The sequence below is a fragment of the Danio rerio genome, chromosome 12 (genome assembly GCF_052040795.2).
Source record: "Danio rerio strain M-AB ecotype USA chromosome 12, GRCz13ab, whole genome shotgun sequence".
In the NCBI taxonomy this organism is placed as follows: Eukaryota; Metazoa; Chordata; class Actinopteri; order Cypriniformes; family Danionidae; genus Danio; species Danio rerio.
Window position 1 is genome coordinate 48,511,233 of NC_141032.1, and position 16,632 is coordinate 48,527,864.

The following is a 16,632-nucleotide window of genomic DNA, read 5'->3' on the forward strand; positions in this document are numbered from 1 at the left end:
GTGTGTGTGTGTGTGTTTATGTGTACACATGCGTTAACACTTGTTTGCTGTTCTCGTCTCCGCTCAGGGTCTCACCTGTGCCAGGTAAACATCTGCCAGGCTCCCGGCAGGCGCTGCTCTGGGTGAGGCGTGGCGTGCTCAGCTTGTGTGGCGCTACTGCAGGTGGGCACCGGCGAGCACCAGGGACTGATAGAGTTATTAACAGGTAAACAGGGCAGGAGTGGTATCAACCCTGCCAGCTTGAAGGAAAAGAAAATAATGATCTAATTAAGGCCCACTCATGTTTACGTCACCAAATAGAAAGCATAGGATTTAATACTCTTTAAAAGAATGGTTATATGGTCTGTAATTGATGTTTAAATTTCAATGAGACTTTCTGTGACACAAATGTTCAATTGTTGTGGTTATTATTATTATTATTATTATTATTATTATTATTATTATTATTATTATTATTTATTATTATTTAGTTCATAGGTAGCTTTAAGTTGCTAAACTCTTAAAAAAAAATCTGGCTTTTCATAACCCAATGTTGGGTCAAATATCGACAATCTCATCCACTGGGTTAAAATGGGTAATTTAATTTTAATTAAAATCAACACAACTTTGGATTTAGGGGTGACACTGGCTCAGGGGTCATTTGGCATTTCTGTGTGGAGTTTGCATGTTCTCCCCTTGTTGGTGTGGGTTTCCTCCAGGTGCTCCGGTTTCCCCCTTAGTTCAAACACATGCGCTATAGGAATTGAATTAGCTAAATTGGCTGTAGTGTGTGTGAATGAGTGTGTATAGCTGTTTTCCAGTACTCAGTAGCAGCTGGAAAGGCCCCCGTTGTATAAATTTATGCTGGATAAGTTGGCGGTTCATTCCTCTGTGGTGACTTCTGATGAATAAAGAGATTAAGCCGAAGGAAAATGAATGAATGAATGAACTTTGGATTTATTAGTGTTTGACCACCACCCCACATCCCCAAAACACTTTAAATAAATGAATAATAAATTATAGAGGAAAAAGTAAAATTAAAGACATTTTCAAAGCATTTGCTTCAAAATAAAAGCTTTCATCCTGGAATAAATAATCTTGGATATGTATGAAAGTTCCTAAAAAAATAATAATAAATACAGTAAGTGCACTACATCAAAGGATTTGAATGAGTCACATAAAGCTAAAGCCAAATATGACAACTAATAAAACTATTTACTACTACTACTCTTAATAAGATTAATAATAAAATATTGCTTCCAAATTAATTAGTGGAATATGATAGTAAATGTTATTCTATGTGAGCTAGCATGTGTTGTTCATGTTTTAATACATGTGAGCCTGTCAGGCTAAGCTGTTTTGCTAACACTATTGATTGCAGGTGATGTGCTGGACAAAGTCCATCTGACCCCACAGAGCCTTAAATACATCACTGTCCAGCCGGGACCTCCAGAGACGATGCCTGGCTTTGTGTGTCGGTGAGTGTTTATTCATGCCTGTTTGCCTGGAACATTAGTTTTACTTTTTCAAACTTGGACACGTTCGTTTCTAGTGCATTCATGTTTAAACAGGAATTGGTGTACATGCACTAAAAATAGTGAAGCTGTTAAATGTTTTTATTATTATTTTGTTCTTATTCTTATTTTTTTATGCTTCATACATCGCCTCTGTGCATATTTAAACAGGTTTACTCAGATGTCTTGAGGAGGTCATAGTTTTTCTTTTATATATATATAAATATAATGCAATAAATAAAATCTCATAACTAGGCCCACACGGAATCTGTGCATGCAGAAATCTGCTGATTTTTAGCCCATCACTAAGTCTATTAATTTACTTGTGTACATTTATATTCATTCACTTTTTATATTAATTTCAGTAATATTATTGACATTAAAATGTTCATACGATTTCTTCACAATACAGTTTGTACACTGCAAACAAATGCTTTTTAGATTTTTTTTTTGTCTTGTTTCTAGTCTGAATATCTAAATATTCTTAAATCAGGAAGCAGTTTCTAGACAACTTATTGTAATGATTTCAGAAATATTATGGCAAAATTGAGTTTTCTTTAAAACAAGCTAAATAATCTGCCAGTGGGGTAAGCAAAATAAACTTATTCCAATATTATTTTTCTTACCAGACGGGCAGATTATTTAGCTTATTTTGACATTATTTCTTAAATCAATACAATAAGTTTAGCTTGTCTAGAAAATGCTTCTTCATTTAAGAATTCGTAGGCATTTGAACTAGAAACGATGCACAATGCAGTGTAAAATAACATTTTCTGTCTTTTAATAGGTGTATAGAAGATATTTGCTTGTGGATCAAATTAGATTTGCATTGTAAACAATAAGTTAAAAAGCTATTATTTTATTTCATATATTGCATTTTTACTTATGATACTTCCAAAATCATTATAAATCAGCAGATTTAAAAAAATTTTTTTTTGCATAAAAAGCAAAACATGTCCGCAGATTCTGTCTGTCCCTACTCATACACCTGTAAAACAAATAGTAACTTAACAGTTTATTTCCGTCAGCTGGGGTGCCAGAAATAAACAGTAAAATAACGACCATTAGATTACAGAAATTTACTTACATTTACATTGCTGGTAAGTTTCTGTAATTTAGCGGCTGTTACTTTATGGTATTTTTCCAGCCCCCCAGCTGCCGCAAACAAACCGTCAAATTCTGGATTTTTTTTACAGTGTAACCTACACTTTTAAGGCCCGTGCACACAAGATGCTTTTTGCTCGCGTTTTTTTTTTTCAATTCAGCTTTATTTGTATAGCGCTTTTACAATGGTGATTGTGTCAAAGCAGCTTCACATAAATGATCATAGTAATTGGAACAGTGTAGTTCAGTTTTTAGTGTTTAAGTTCAGTTCAGTTCAGTTTAGCTCAGTTTAGTGTGATTTAATCATTACTAAGAGTTCAAACACTGAAGAGCAAATTCACTGATGCGTAGCTCTACCAATCCTGAACCATGAGAGGCAGTGGCAACAGCGGAGAGGGAAAAAAAACTTCACCTTATAGGAGTGAAGAAAAAAAACCTTGAGAGAACCAGACTCAGTTGGGCACGACCATTTTAATTTCTCCGCTGGCCAAAAGTCTTGTCGACGTTTGCGGCCTCCTGACTAAATAAAGGGTGCCGATGTGATCGTGCACACCAACGTGCAAAACGGCAGCCGTGAAAGCATCATTTTCTAAGAAATAGGTTTTTTTTTTTTCTCTCTTTTTTTTATTTTGTTGTTTTAAAGCGCCACTTTAAAACCTTCTCCTCCAATCAGATTGGCACTTTTGTTCACGTGCAGGGAGCTGCTGAAGTTACAATAAACAGCACTTTGAGACACTCGAGCGCAAAACTGACAATGCGAGCGCACATTGAAGAAGATGCCCAGAGGCGATATGAACGTGGAGCTGCTTATTGCACTGCTGAACAATAATCATTTCTTAATCACTAGAGCTGGAGCTGCTACCTGAACGATAAATAACAAGCGTGTCAACGTTGTCTTCATTTTCTGTGTTACATCCGGGTGTCAGAAGCTTAAAGTTTTGTGGCGCCATCTAACGTCAAGGAGTGATTTTGCATACTCTTCTTCTTGACGCCAGTGAAAATCGCTTGGGTTTGAATCGGGAAAAACGTCTCAATGTGCTGACGATAAACACAAACAAAAAAAGCGTCCCGGTGTGTACGAACCTTTAGATTCATGTATACATTGTCTTTACTAAGTATTACTATTAAGTATTATCTAATATTATCTAAGTACTACTACCAGATGAGGATGTCATGTTCAAATGAGAGATTTGACAGATTTGGTAACTTCTGTGGAAAAAAAATGTGTTTTCCTCTCAGTGAATATTTTTCATGTCATAAACTTTTTTAGTAATACTTCATGCAAAGCATAGGTTACACAACTATTTAAAACTCATCATAAAAACATTAGTAAAATCATGCATGCATACATACATACATAATTAAACAAAATGCATACACTAAACCAAAATTCTTTCAGTAGAGTAATCGGGAGGAAATGTAAGATTCCGATTTCCCCTTCATCGCTTTTTAACCTCCACATGTTTACTCAGTGGCTCTGTGTCAGTTTACTCATGTCAGGGCTGAAGGGTAAATTAATTACGCAGTTGTTGACTAAAAGAGCATTTACTTGAAATTACATAAAAATGCTAATTAGCCCGGGGTTATGAACTCCTATTTAACCTTGTGAATGCTTGCATGGGTGCGTGCGTGCGTGCGTGTGTGTGTGTGTGTGTGTGTGTACATGGCAGCCGAGGGCTCTGGGTCGCCTGAAATCGTCACCTAATGGCTTATACGGGACACACACTCGCTGCGTCTGCTCCTTTTGTCTTCATTCAGATTGAAATGGACCGCTTGCAGCTCGCGTGTATCCATCTTGCAGAACCCCCAGCTGTTCTGGTGTCTGCGGCCCAGCTTCTGCGGATCGCTTTACAAATTGTCTGTGAATAGAGTGAATAAGCCCCCCCACACCCCACACACACACACCAGCCCATTATCGCTGTGTCCTGACAAATGGTCCGTGTTTCTCTGAGCGGGCACGTGTGTTTGCTGATTTCTTTGGCCGTTCACTTTGTATCAATATTCTAATATTGAAAGAGATGACTGTCTGCGATATTTTCATACGTTCATTCCATGACAGACCACAGAAAGACCTGCTGTAATGGGTTATACAGTGAGTAACCTTGAAATTTTGTGCGATAAACAAACTTTAAATCATTCTGGATATATTTAGATTTGTGTTTCCATGGTAACACAAGAACCAGTGGCAATTGGCAGCAGTGACATCATACTTAATGTCATTTTGGCATTCCACTTTGGAAACTAAACAGGAGTTTGTCTATCGTCTGTCTGTCTGTCTGGCTGTTTCTCTGTCTGTTTATCTATGGGTCTATCTATCTGTCCTTCTATCTATGGGTCTGTCTGTTTGTCTGTCTATCTATTTTTCTATGGGTCTGTTTATCTATCTATCTATCTATCTATCTATCTATCTATCTATCTATCTATCTATCTATCTATCTGTCTGTCTGTCTGTCTGTCTGTCTGTCTGTCTGTCTGTCTGTCTGTCTGTCTGTCTGTCTGTCTGTGGGTCTGTCTATCTATCTATCTATCTATGGGTCTGTCTATCTATCTATCTATCTATCTATCTATCTATCTATCTATCTATCTATCTATCTATCTATCTATCTATCTATCTATCTATCTATCTATCTATCTATCTATCTATCTATCTATCTGTCTATCGTCTATCTGTCTATCTGTCTATGGGTCTGTTTATCTATGGGTCTATCTATCTATCTATCTGTCTGTCCGTCCGTCCGTCCGTCCGTCCGTCCGTCCGTCCATCATCTATCTATGGGTCTATCTATGTATGGATCTATAGATCTGTCTGTCTATCTATCTATCTATCTATCTATCTATCTATCTATCTATCTATCTATCTATCTATCTATCTATCTATCTATCTATCTATCTATCTATCTATCTATCTATCTATCTATCTATCTATCTATCTATCTATCTATCTATCTATCTATCTATCTATCTATCTATCTATCTGTCCATCCATACATCCATGGGTCTGTCTGTATCTATCTATGGGTCTGTCTGTCTGTCTGTCTGTCTGTCTGTAGATCTGTCTGTCTGTTGGTCGGTCCATCCATACATCCATGGGTCTGTCTGTATCTATGAAGTTCAGGCTGGATACTTATGTTAAATTTGTAATGATCTGATTGGCTAGTTAGTGATTAGTAAAAGGGATCAGATGTAGTCAATCATATCACGTGCTCCTCTCGAAATTAATTTGTGAAACTTCACTTAGGCACATAATTAGATTACTGATGTCAATGTAAACATAGTCAGTGACATCATAGCTAGAGCATTACTTCCATGTTTTGTTTATAAATATGAGCTCTTCAGAATGATCCTCAAATATTCTGACCGTCCTTTTAAATGTCCTCGATGATCATATCAGAATCAGCTCAGGTCATTGATTCTCTATTAGGTGTTATTTTTCACAACATGTCCATTATTTCATGTGTCATCAGCACTCCTGGTTTGTAAGAAGTGCGTTTGACGGAACGGAAAGGAAACAGATTATAGAAAAACTGCAACTGCGAGACAAACAAATTGTCCTGCTTCCCTTTGTGAGAGTTTGAGAGGAAATAATTCAGACGGATGGGAAGATGAACGACCCGTCAGCTGAGGTCACATGCTGATTAGCCTTTTTCTCTGCTATTTCACTCTTCGCAAACCATTATCCCTGACACACACTCCTGTTCTACCCATCCATAAAAATGAGGGAGGGCAGAAACGGAGAGAAAGGGAGATGAATGCATTTGGGGACCTGCAGTAACATCACTTCTAATCTTTAGAGGGGGATTTTAGGCCTTCAATAATAAAAAAATAAATAAATAAAATACAAAGTATGTCATCAAATGGTTTATTTACATCAATTACATACTGTATGTTTTTCTTAAGTCTCAGCTGATAGCCATAGTGTCTTCTGACAAAAACCGTTTTTAGAGCATTCTTCTGTTGTTTATATGCAGTTAAGTAACAAATTACAAATTAACAAATTGTAGTTTTCTTAAAAGCAGGGTTCTACAAAAAGGATGGCCCAATATTCTTGCACGTGATCTTAGAATTAAGAAGCAGCACGGCTGACAAAACCAATTGTGCTCACGCTAGCAAAATAAAGTAGATAAATACTGAATGAGAGGATGATGATCACTCGCTCGCATGCACGCACAGGTGATGTGATCTGCACGACTGTTTAAAAAGTGTGTGCGCTCCTGTTTACTTGCACAAAACAACCGTGCCTAGAGGAAACACAACTAGTTAACGCAACTACTTTATTATAATTTATATATATATATATATATATATATATATATATATATATATATATATATATATATATATATATTTTATATATATATATATATATATATATATATATATATATATATATATATATATATATATTTTATATATATATATATATATATATATATATATATATATATATATATATATATATATATATATATATATATATATATATATATATATATATATATATATATATATATATATATATATATATATATATATATATATATATATATATTTTATATATATATATATATATAAATATATATATATATATATATATATATTTATATTTATATTTATATATATATATATATATATATATATATATATATATATATATATATATATATATATATATTTATATTTATATTTATATATATATATATATATATATATATATATATATATATATATATATATATATATATATATATATATATATATATATATATATATATATATATATATAGCAGAAGCGGTGGCTGCTTTCGCTTGAACCATTAGTTGTAGGAATGTCTCGATCAGTATTGTTTGCCCTTTAGTTAGTCATTTGATTTTGAGTATTTACTGATACCAAAACCCGATCCAATACTACTATAATACATAAAGGATTAAATAAGAGTAAAGAAACAGATTCAGGATGTTCCTTTTTTTTACTTTCAATTCACCTTATTTTAACTTTCAATATCTCTGTGAACAAACAGAGCTCTTCTGTGAGGTAGCTCGAACAATCAAGTAATAAGTCAAATCTTTCCTCACTTTTGGTCTTTAGTACAGCAGTAAGTATATAAAAAAGTAATATAAAAACAAATAGCCCCTCAACTCAAATAATCCGGCAGGCAATCCCAAGTTTACATATCTCACAGTTTGCTATGACAATGTTGTTGTCATTAACTTTATAATACCTCCAGACCCCAGACATACTCGCGCTTTTTATTTTTAAGGTGCTTTCTTATTCTACTCTGCCGGCCTTTAACCAATAGCATCTCTGCAACAAAGTGATGTCATGCCGCACATGTTGCTTTTTCTGTGTGAAGTCAAGAAAGAGGTCTAACTCTGTGCCAACACATTACTATTTATGTTTTTATAAAATAATGAGAATATAAATATATATATTTGAAACCGTGTGATCCAACCCTTTCATTATCACACAAGGTATGTTTTTCACCTGCTTTCTTTTGTTTACAGTTATTTTTGTTATAATAGTTGAGTTTTGGTGACTTTTTTACAATCCCATTGCTTTATTATGAGATTAACTCCCCATTCTTGTGTAGTTAACTGGTAATCTGGGACATTTAGGCAGGGCAGATTACTGTGCATATTTTTAAATGTCAGATTTTTTTTACAAGAAAGGTTTTGTTGAATAAAAAGCGCATGTATACAGCTATATTTTGCTTGTTTTGACACTGTAATAAAATTTGTGGCTAAGAAATAATTATTTATGTTTGGTGTGGTCAGAGATAAATTTGGAAAATCCTTAATTTTGAGCCCTGAAAATTCATGTGAAATTAAAACCAATTGCAATGCAACACCATTAAAACAACCCATTTACTTATGCACATTGAGCAAGCTCATTCACAACAATGAAAGTTAAATGAATGTGGAGGCATAAGAACATAACACAAAATTTAAATCAAGTCATGTTAGCATGCCAAAGTAAACTTTTATGCATATAAAATAAACTTTTCCCAACAACAACACTGTGGCTAGTAAAAATGGTTAATGGCTACTAATCCTCGAAATCTACTAGCCAGTGACTGGTGATCAAAAAATGTAATGTCAAGTCCTAGTTCAGACTTTGATTGAAGATAACCAAAACAAACTATTTTTTCAGTGGATTAACCTGTGCGAATCAATTAATCAGTGAGCTAGCAAAATAAACAATGTAAATTGTCATTTCAAGCGGACTTTATAGTCTGCATGATCCAGAAATTGCTGCCGACTTTTATTTCAGTGTGATCAAGCATTTCCAACTGAAACTGAATAGTGAGTAGGAGACTCAAGGGATTTATATGTTAGTCCTTTCTCTTATTTTCCATTCATAAAAAAAATTAGCTGGTGGCACAGCATATTCTGACCAATCCTTAAAACTGCCAGAGGAGAAGATTTTGATTAAAAATGGCTAAAACAAATATCAATTGCTCATCTTAAGGCTAACAATGTGTGCTAGTAAAGTAGTCAGTTTTGATTTCATACAGACTTTACAGGGGACCTATTATGCAGAAAACACTTTCATGAGGGGTTGAAACACAGCTGTGTGTCAGCAGTCTGTGACTAGCAAGCTTGTAATAGTCAAAATGTATGAATTGTATTTTTAATAATCAGACTTGATCAAAACTGCAGTCTGCAGAAACACTTTGATTGACATTCTTCCTTTGTACATGTCATCAGAGGGGAAAGCCCCGCCCACTAATGACCATCTCTCCCTCATTAGCATAAGACATTAGTCTTATTTGAATCTGCCACTATGCTGACACACAGGCATTTGTAGCTCCGCCCTATTTTGAAAAGAGCACAATCTCATTTGAATTTGAAGCGACAGTCACCAAAACGCCACAATTAGGATCAAAAGCTAAAATGGTCAGTTTCAAAGAGTTAGAAAACATTATTTGTGGGGTACTTTGAGCTTAAATTCCACAATCTTAGAGACTTGTTTTGCATCTAGTAAAATGGGGCATAATAGGTGCCCTTTAATGCCTGCATCTTTCGTGATGTTGCACAAATGATGCAACTTAGTCTTAATGATGTGTCATCAATCATTTTCTTTTCTGCTTAGTCCCTTTATCAATCCAGGTTTGCCACAGTGGAATGAACCGCCAACTTATCCACCACATGTTTTACGCAGCCGATGCGCTTCCAGCTGCAACCCATCCCTGGGAAACACCCATACATTCCCATTCACTTCCATTCTTTACCCAATTCACCTGTACCGCGTGTCTTTGGGCTTGTGGAGGCAACACACGCCAACACGAGGACAACATGCAAACTCCACACAGAAATGCCAACTGCCCAGCCGAGGCGTTGCCCTTAACGATGTGTATGCATAATAAATACAAGCAAAACAACACTCATTCATAGTGAGCATCAATAATAATGTTCACATAAGTTTAGACTTAATATAGGGAACAGTAAGAGTAAACCTCGACACGGCAGTCTGTCATTTTGTTTTCTGACTCACATGAGTATAATTTCTGAATGGCGTTCAGTAATGGGAGCTGGAGAAAATGACTCGGGCTCATTATGATCTCTGTTTCTCTCCACGTTTGCTTTGATGAATGACTGATTCTGGCAGAACTGATCGCCCGCTGTGTTCTGCGACCTACCTGTGCTTTTTCTGCACACCAACACAAGCTAAAGAATCAATGAAAAACTAGTCTTTATTTTCAGTCAGGAGATTGTGGTTGCTATTCCAGCATAAGTGTTTTATGCAGCGGATGCCCTTCAAGATGCAACCCAGTACTGGGAAACACTCATACACTCTCACATTCACATACATACTCATACACTACGGTCTGTGTAGTTATTCGATTCCCCTATAGCGCATGTGTTTAGACTGGGGGGAAACTGGAGCACCCAGTGGAAACCCACTCCAACACGGGGAGAACATGCAAACTCCACAACTGACTCAGTCAATACTTGAACCAGCGAACTTCTTCCTCTTATATTTTTCTCTTTCATAAATGCATATCAGACACATTTAATAAATATCAACCAAAAGACATTGGTCTGCATGGTGGTGCAGTGGGTAGCACATTCATCTCACAGCAAGAAAGTCGCTGGTTCAAGCTTCAGCTGGGTCAGTTGGCGTTTCTTTATGGTGTTTGTATGTTCTCCCTGTGTTGGCATGGGTTTCCTCTGGGTGCTCTAGTTTCCCCCACAAGTCCACATGTGGTAGGTGAATTGGGTAGGCTAAATTGTCCATATAGTGTATGTGTGTATGGATGTTTCCCACTGATGGGTTGTAGTTGGAAGGGCATCCACTGTGTAAAACATATGCTGGATAAGTTGGCGGTTCATTCCGCTGTGGCGACCCCAGATTAATAAAGGGACTAAGCCGAAAAGAAAATGAATAAATAAGACATTATAGTGAGTTTGTCCTCTGAAAGCTTTACCAACATGCAGACTGTAGCTTGTCAGTTCAACTCTATATAAAGATGAATTGCATGATGTCGATTGCCACTTAATTACAAATTAAAATTTTCTGAACACGGTCATTTTCTAGCCAGCGAATCAAGTGCAAGGAGCTAATTAGGAGCATTTCATTGGGAAAAAAAATAGCTTCTCGTTTTCAAGGATAATGAAAGTGAAACGCTCTGGATTAATGGCGCTATTTATCTTTTTTAAATTTCTATCTTTCTCTGCTGATGCCTGACACCCCTAAGGAAAATATGCATAAACCCAAATTGAAGTTGGAGCTTAATGGCATATTAAAAATATTCAGGAGTGCACATCACTTCTGCTTTGCGCCGGCTGTAAATTCACATTCTTGTCGCTTCTTGATGAAAGTTTGCATGCGGTCGATCCTGAAGTTACAGACTGCATCCGTAAAGTCTGCACAGCGCTTCACTTTTTCCACATGTTTTTATGTTGCAGCCTTATTCCAAAATGGATTAAATTCAATGATTTCCTCAACATTCTACACACAATCCCCCATAATGACAATGTGAAAATAAGAGTTTTTGAAATTGTTGCAGATTTATTAAAAATAAAAGGCTGATAAATCACATGTACATCAGTATTCACAGCCTTTGCTCAATACTTTGTTGGTGCACCTTTGGCAGTGATTACAGCCTCAAGTCTTTTAGAATATGATGCCACAAGCTTGGCACACCTGTCTTTGGGAATTTTTGCCCATTCCTCGGTCCAGCACCTCTCAAGCTCTATAAGGTTGGATGGGAAGCGACGGTGTTCCGCCATTTTCAGATCTCCCAGAGATGTTCAATAGGATTTAGGTCTAGGCTCTGGCTGGGCAACTCAAGGACATTCATCGAGTTGTAGTGAAGACACTCCATTGATATTTTGGCGGTCAGCCTTGGGTCATTGTCCTGCTGGAATGTGAACCGTCGCCCCAGTCTGAGATCAAGAGCACTCTGAAGCAGGTTTTCATTCAGGCTGTCTCTGTTCATTGCTGTGAATACTTCTGTACATGTGATTGTTTTAGCTTTTTATTTTTAATAATTTTGCGACAATTTCAATAACTCTTTTTTTTTTTCACCTTGTCATTATAGAGTATTGTATGTAGAATGTTGAGGAAATCAATAAATATATTCCATTTTGTAATAAGGCTGCAACATAAACAAATGTGGAAAAAGTGAAGCGCTATATTCTTTCCAAATGCACTGTAGCATACCAGTCAACCCTCCCGTTTTTCCCGGGATTCTCCCATATTTTAACGTTCTATCCCGCTATGATCCCGTAAATATATTTTCCCGTATTTCTCCTGAATTTTCAGTCTTTCTCTGAAGGGTGGCAAATAAACATTAAAGAGTTGAGCCTCCCTATACGCAACCCATAACACCGAACCACTAGGGGCTTTCTCTTAAATGCGAGTCTGTTCTGTGCTTTCGCTTAGTTTAGGCACGAAAACACTTTGAAATAAACATAAAAACATCACGATTCCCTTCCTTTTCATTACAAGTGTCGTCTCCCCTTCATATACAATCCTCAAAGTCATAGCGCTGCATTACTTTCAGCGGACGCGCTCCAAAGTGATAAGAAGACGCTGTTTCCCAAACGGATTCTGTACTCGTGATTTGAATCGGAGTGAATGTCTGGGTTTTGGGTGCGTGTTTAAACAGACATATACACATAGTTATTAATATTAATATCTAAAGATGTCGATCTTGGTGTTTTTTTTTTTTTTTTTAAAACACAAGTAATTTCGCCCTAAATGAACATAAACCGTTAGGAAAGCAGTCGAATGCCTATATTATAATGTTAGATGTGTGCAATTTTAAAGTGACACCTGTTATTTAATGTAATCAAAAAAATAAATAAAAATAAAAAATCTAAATAAATCATTCATTCATTGCTCTTTAATCAGAATGTGTACGTTATACAGTAAAGAAACGGCTAATGAGATTTGATTCTATTTCATTATAACAGCTATTAATTTTAATAAGCTGAACTGTTTGCTAATTTATTTGCTGCTAATGTGTACTATTTATTTTTTTCTTTTGTAAATAGTAATAATAAAACATATTACTGACCATTTAACTGTTTATTTACAACGAAACTGCTCCAAATTAGCATATTTAGTCATTTGGGCTAGAGGTCTGCATACCCGCGGCTGTCCCGCGGGCGCCGCAGGACCCGACCAGATTTCTGCGGCGCGGGAATAAATTTCCGAATAAATCGCGGGAGCGGTCGGTAACGGGTTTAATTTGGGACGGGAGCGGGCTGTCTAGCAATATCGCGGATATTGCTATGCGAATGAGAGAGAGAGAGAGAGAGAGAGAGAGAGAGAGAGAGAGCTTTCCCAGATAGCAAAATACACTCGGGTGCCTGCCGGAGACTTACAACTCGGCCCAACTCCGGCTGCCGGACTCGGGCCGGATGCATGTGGACTTGAATCAATCGGGCCAGATGCGGCGGCCGTAAGCGAGCCGAATCGGAATCAGCCAGAGAGTAATGTGCGCTGCGGCCCGGAGCTGGCGCAACTCAGTATTTATATACCTTTACATAAAACCTTTTGGTATTACATTTGCACTTGATACATGGTATTACAAGCCTTTGAGTTGATATAACAGCAAACGCCTGTGTGTCTGCTTGGTGCTTGTGTGTGTGTGTGTGTACGCACGCGTATGAGAGAGAGAGAGAGAGAGAGAGAGCTTTGTCTGTGTGTGTGTGCTTGGTGCTGTGTGTGTGTGTTTATACAGACAGCTTGGCTGTCTGGACTGCATAGCTGGGTGATTTTCGGTTTTGTTCTCCCCCGCTCTTTAGCGGGATCGGTCACGGCGGGCAGAAAACGGGGCGGGTCGGGCAGCGGGACAACAAATTGTTAATATAAGCGGGAGCGGTCGGGTTCGGGCTAAAACCTGGTGGGTGCGGGCGGGAGCGGGATTCAAAATTTAGTCCCGCGCAGATCTCTAATTTGGGCGTTATTTAAAGGGGGTCTGGGGAATCCCTTATTATGGTGGGCATATCCCTTATTTTCAGATCCCAATGTTGACAGGTATGCACTGTAGACTGTGTACACAAAAAAGTGATTATTTATTTCAAAGTCTTAAAAGCAACAAGATGACTTAAAAAGTGAGTAAATGTTAAGTTGATTTAACTTATTTTTTATAATTAGGCACAGAGTTACTTTGCTTATTTTAAGGTATGGGTGTACTCTAAGTTAACTAATCGTTTTAAAAAGCAACAGGTTTACTATTTTTTTGAGATGCTGTATGTAAGTTTTTGACTTCTAAAGCATAAAAACTTATAAAAATGCAACTAATTGAAAAAAGCATGAATCACAAACAACAAAAGCTTCAGATATTATTTTAATGTTCTGCTTGATATGGTCTGCTGAGAAGTGGAAAGGCTTTAGATGGAACTCTTCTGAAGGTCGCATAGGTAAACATGTCCCTCTGAAACTTATAGCGAGCTGATTTTTTACGAAGCTCCTCTTGTGCTTACGATGAGCTTGCAGTAAATTTGCAGCCGTTATTTAGCACCGGCGATGAAACAGTGTTTTATTTGGCCTGCAAGGACACACTGGCACGCATCAGTTTACAAGCAGCATCGTATTAAATATGACATGATTATCTCACAGCATTTTGAAAACAACAGGAAGATAAAAACGTTTATTGTTTGATACACAAAGTGCTTAGGAGATCATACACCTGTGCTGTGCTGGATTTGGGGACAGTTTTTACTTGTTCTTACTTCGATGTTTTGTTTCTAGATCAAATATCCAACAATTCGTAAATCAAGAAGCATTTTCTAGACAAGCAAAACACATGGTCTTGTTTTAAGAAATAATATGTGACTGATGTATTTTGATGAAAAACAAAAGTGAGTTTTTCCTTAAAGCAAGCTAAATAATCTGTTTTAATTAATAATCAATAATAAATAATTTCTGTTTAAGAGTTCACACGGAGTATTGATAATTAAGCGTGTTTGGCATGCAGTCCCGGGAGAGAGCTGGGTTCGGCGGGGGGCAGGGCAGGGGGGATTCCGGGAGTTTTCCAGGAGACAAAACAATACGGGAGAAGGGTGGGAGATGGGTCTAAAATACAGGAGACTCCCGGGAAAAATTGGAGTGCTGACGAGTATACTTTGGACGGTGGGAGTAGGGGTGGAAGGGGGGATTTTTCAAGACGAACATGACTGCGGTGAAAAAAACTCTGGTTATTTATAGTGAGTTATTATTCATCTGATTGGCACAAATATGTGAAGCTGTTGCTGGACCAGCTGTGGTCAATCATGATTCAGAGAGTTTTCTTTTAGACAGAACAATACGGGAGAAGGGTGGGAGATGGGTCTAAAATACAGGAGACTCCCGGGAAAAATTGGAGTGCTGACGGGTATACTTTGGACGGTGGGAGTAGGGGTGGAAGGGGGGATTTTTCAAGACGAACATGACTGCGGTGAAAAAAACTCTGGTTATTTATAGTGAGTTATTATTCATCTGATTGGCACAAATATGTGAAGCTGTTGCTGGACCAGCTGTGGTCAATCATGATTCCGAGAGTTTTCTTTTAGAAAGAACAATACGGGAGAAGGGTGGGAGATGGGTCTAAAATACAGGAGACTCCCGGGAAAAATTGGAGTGCTGACGGGTATACTTTGGACGGTGGGAGTAGGGGTGGAAGGGGGGATTTTTCAAGACGAACATGACTGCGGTGAAAAAAACTCTGGTTATTTATAGTGAGTTATTATTCATCTGATTTGCACAAATATGTGAAGCTGTTGCTGGACCAGCTGTGGTCAATCATGATTCCGAGAGTTTTCTGCTAGACAGAACAATACGGGAGAAGGGTGGGAGATGGTTCTGAAATACGGGAGACTCCCGGAATCTTGATTGACCAGCTGTGGCACCGGCCCTCCAGGAACAACACCGGCTCTCTAGGAAAAAAGTTTGGGGACCCCCGTCACAAATGTGGGACTCGAACCAGCAACCTTCTTGCTGTGAGGTGACAATGCTAACCACTGAGCCACGGTGTTGACCTCTCAATTTAGTAATGTTCAACTTAATTTGTTTGTTTAAATTCAGCCAATATAAATTTTTTGGAAACACTTACATTAAAAAAATTGAGTAAATCCAGTTAATCTTTTTTTTTCAATGCTAAACAGAACTAAAATTATTTGTATTGAAAATATGGAACTAATAAATGTATTTATTTAGATACAGGCAATATATTTAGGGACAATTATAAGCCGTCTCTGCATTTATTTAGTAGTACAGCAGTTAAGCGGAGTCTCACCGCTGTATCTTCATCCCAACACACACTTTGCAGAAACAGCCAGTGTCAGTCTTCTGCTGACAGGAGTATTACTTACAGGCCGGATAGTGTTATACGCTGCCCTGCCATCAGCTTCAAAATTAATAACATTTTGTTCACCCATTTCAAAAACGGATGGAGTGCAAATTTATCATTTCCCAGCCCCGGCACCTTATTCCCCCAAGGTTTGTCCGCTCGGTCTCTACTTACAAATTCTGCATGCCGAAAACCTTCAAGTAGAACATATTGAAGTGCGGAGCCTGTTTATGCGTCTGCCGGACCCCCAGCGG

General features: G+C 37.4%; 1 long non-coding RNA gene across 1 annotated transcript in view; it reads left to right on the forward strand.

Moving 5' to 3' along the window:
- LOC141376888 (uncharacterized) overlaps positions 1-16,632 on the forward strand; it is a 129,052-nt gene that overhangs the window by 604 nt on the left and 111,816 nt on the right. Inside the window, exons 2-3 of the long non-coding RNA XR_015504733.1 lie at positions 68-205; positions 1,361-1,457. This is a non-coding gene — a long non-coding RNA (uncharacterized LOC141376888). The remainder of the gene's footprint in view (positions 1-67; positions 206-1,360; positions 1,458-16,632) is intronic.